Source organism: Schistocerca piceifrons, chromosome 6 (genome assembly GCF_021461385.2).
Source record: "Schistocerca piceifrons isolate TAMUIC-IGC-003096 chromosome 6, iqSchPice1.1, whole genome shotgun sequence".
Lineage (NCBI taxonomy): Eukaryota > Metazoa > Arthropoda > Insecta > Orthoptera > Acrididae > Schistocerca > Schistocerca piceifrons.
In genome coordinates this window covers 55835729-55839403 of record NC_060143.1, presented here as the reverse complement: position 1 = coordinate 55839403, position 3675 = coordinate 55835729, and the positions used below count along the sequence as shown (strand labels likewise).

The following is a 3675-nucleotide window of genomic DNA, read 5'->3' as shown; positions in this document are numbered from 1 at the left end:
GAGTTGCTAATATTTTTAGTTTAAAGTAATCTGGTGTGTTGCAGATTTGCACCAGTGTAGTGTTTCAGAGGTTGTTGTGAGCGGTCGTGACCACGGCCGTGTTGAAAGGGAGCAGGCAAGCTTCTCAGCCCGAAGGCTCATACTGTCGGTATTGTCCTTTCTACCTCTAAATAAAATGGTAACTTGATATTTCGAGGGTGCCTTTCTGGTTATAAATTTTAAATCTGTTTTTGAAAAGTCTTTCATGAATAAAATTCCCATTTGTTAAAGGTAATTTCATTTTCATCAGTTACTGCCTGGCAACTACTTCGACGTTCACCTTGCGTGATTAAATGTGTTATTGTTCTTGATGAATCGCTAGTAAAATAAAATAAATTCTTTAAGAAAAAATTTTGAAAGTAAATTCACGGTTCAGTCCACATGGAAGGCGAGCAGTAACTAGTGTCACACTAGTTACTGCCAGCCTTCCCTGTGGAGCGGGCTTCTACTACTCAGCGACACACAAATGATATCATCAAAGTGTACGGGCCTGAAGACGGTGTTGATGCAACGTCGAAACTAGTGGCCGAATAAATATGAAATCTTAAGTACAGCTGGAAACATCCCCCAGGCTGTGGCTAAGCCATGTCTCCGCAATATCCTTTCTTTCAGGAGTGCTAGTTCTGCAAGGTTCGCAGGAGAGCTTCTGTAAAGTTTGGAAGGTAGGAGACGAGGTACTGGCAGAAGTAAAGCTGTGAGTACCGGGCGTGAGTCGTGCTTTGGTAGCTCAGTTGGTAGAGCACTTGCCCGCGAAAGGCAAAGGTCCCGAGTTCGAGTCTCGGCCGGGCACACAGTTTTAATCTGCCAGGAAGTTTCACAGCTGGAGAAGTTTCATTTTTAACAAAAAATAGTTCATAAAGGTTGTAAAAATTCGTACCTTTTTAAAAATATCGATACGTGAAACACACAGCTTCCAACGTCATACGTTAGCGAAATATCTCGACGAGATCATGTGACAATTCTAGTGTTAGGCAAAATCGCTAAGCGGTCCGACGTCTTCTATTCAGTCACTCGTCAGTTATTGTGGTTTGGCAAGTGAAGACAACACGCAGGAGATGGAATCGATCAGACAGCGTGTAAGTAGGCTGTTTATGTTTTCTTATTGGCAACGTTACGTAGCGGTCTGTGTGAGAATCACTGGCTGTGCTGTGTGCAGTCTGTGGCTGGTTTGCATTGTTGTCTGCCATTGTAGTGTTGGGCAGCGGCAGCTGGATGTGAACAGCGCGTAGCGTTGCGCAGTTGGAGGCGAGCCGCCAGCAGTGGTGGATGTGGAGAAAGAAATGGCGGAGTTTTGATATTTGTAAAAATGGATGTTATGAACTATATATATTATGACTTTTGATGATATTAAGGTAAATACATTGTTTGTTCTCTATTAAAATCTTTCATTTCCTGACTATGCCTATCAGTAGTTAGTGCCTTCCGTAGTTTGAATCTTTTATTTAGCTGGCAGTAGTGGCGCTCGCTGTATTGCAGTAGTTCGAGTAACGAAGATTTTTGTGAGGTAAGTGATTTGTGAAAGGTATAGGTTAATGTTAGTCAGGGCCATTCTTTTGTAGGGATTATTAAAAGTCAGACTGCGTTGCGCTAATAAAAAAAAAAATTATTGTGTGTCAGTTTAAGCACAGTCATGTATAATTCTTCAAAAAGGGGACGTTTCAAACGTTTGACCGTCGCACGGACTCAAGGTGGAGTGCGTACCAATGGGAATCCCTGTCGTTGAGAAGCAGCTGAAAGAGTTGAAAACAAATAAACTGCCATGTCCGGATGGGAGCCTAACTCGGTTTTACAGACTTAACTCTCCTTTTTTGGCCCCTTACTTATCGCGAATCTCATGCTGAGCGTGAAGTCCCGAGTGACTGGGAAGAAAGCGTGAATGCCTCCTGTATATAAGAAGGGTCAAAGAGCGGACACGCAAAATTACAAATGTCCTTATCGTCGGTTTGCTGCAGAATTGTTTAGCACATTCAGCTTTCGAATATAATAAATTTCCTTGCCACAGAAAATCTTTTATCCACAGATATAGAAAGCATGGATGAAGAGGAACAGGCGGATTCCACATTCCCAGATTTCCGGATATCATTTGAGTTATAGTGCCCCACTGCAATCTGTTCACAGAAGTCCGATGTTTCGGAATAGGTTTTCATGTATGTGAGTTACTGGAAGAGTTTTTAAGTAATAAAATCTGGTACGTTGCCTGGACGACGCGTTTGCATCAGAGGTAAAGGTATAAGTAGTGTCCTAGGAAACCGTCGACTGCTCTTGTTCTCTGATTACGTACATAAACGATCTCATGCGTAGAGTGGGCAGCTATCTGTCGCTGCTAATGGAGCTGTACTGTATGAGAAAGTGTCGTTGCAGAATATTGTTAGAAAGGAAGTCACAGATAAGGCACTTGGGTGATCAAATGTTGACTATTCTTTGAGTGACTTGGATCCCCATGAGGCCAGACATCAAAGATGTCGCAGCAATTCGAAGGTATGCAGCTAGGTTTGTTATCGATAGGTTCGATCAACATACGAGAATGACGGAAATGATATGCGAACTCAAATGGGAATCCCTGGTGGGAAGAAGACTTTTTTTGCGGTTGACCATAAAACTATTCTACTAGCACTAAACTACTTGTCGAGTAAGTACCGCGAAGACGTCATAAAAGACGTTATGGCTAATACAGAGTTATTGGGAGGTTCAATTGATTCTCTGTTAATTAATGGTGACCAGTAGTATCACTTGCGCAGCATAGCTAACAGCCACATAAAACCTGTTTAACACTAGAAACACTAGTTTTTATCAAATCTGTGTATGACTTTCGAGTGGAGTAAAAGAACATACTTATTTAGTGCCCTGAACATGTTCAGTTTTGTACAACAGAACATCAATTGCGGGAAGTGTTACTCTTCCTCTTTCATCTGAAGAAATATACTGCGGAATGTCATCGTTTATTAGTCAGAGCGTAAGGAGAACATACTCTTTAGGAAACAACGGACAGAAGTTCTTTTCGATGATTTAAAGGTAACTATTTTGAGGTGGGTGACGAAACGCATACTAGTCGGCGTGGTTTACCACAAGCAAAAAATGGTTCAAATGGCTCTGAGTACTATGGGACTTAACATCTATGGTCATCAGTCCCCTGGAACTTAGAACTACTTAAACCTAACTAACATAAGGACATCACACAACAGACAGTCATCACGAGGCAGAGAAAATCCCTGACCCCGGGAACCCGGGCGCAGGAAGCGAGAACGCTACCGCACGACCACGAGCTGCAGACTTACCACAAGCCGCTGTAACCGGCTAAGAGGATTACTGCTGAACACTATAAAGCACAATTACTCAGTTTGAATGGGGCACTTAAACGCAAACGCCTGCAGTACGCAGAGAGGCATGAGACAGTCGTTTTGCTTCATGTCAGCGTCAAATTACATACTGCAAAACCCGCCACAGTCACCAGATATCGCCCCTTTTGATTATCATTTGTGGAGGTGCATGAAACATGTTCTTACTGAACATCACTGACAAGCTTTTAAAGATATCGAAAACTGGTTTCACGAGCGCATCATGCTGTAAGAAACCGAGAGGAATCCAGTTTTTACCAGAAAAGTGGGAAACGTTTTTAGCTGCCGAAAGAATTCTTTG

The 3675-nt window shown here is 42.5% G+C and overlaps 1 non-coding gene across 1 annotated transcript; it reads left to right on the top strand.

The window, feature by feature from the left end:
• Positions 1-754: 754 nt before the first annotated feature.
• On the top strand, positions 755-829 carry Trnas-cga. Its single transcript has one exon. It is a non-coding gene; the product is annotated as a tRNA-Ser (tRNA).
• Positions 830-3675: the final 2846 nt, after the last annotated feature.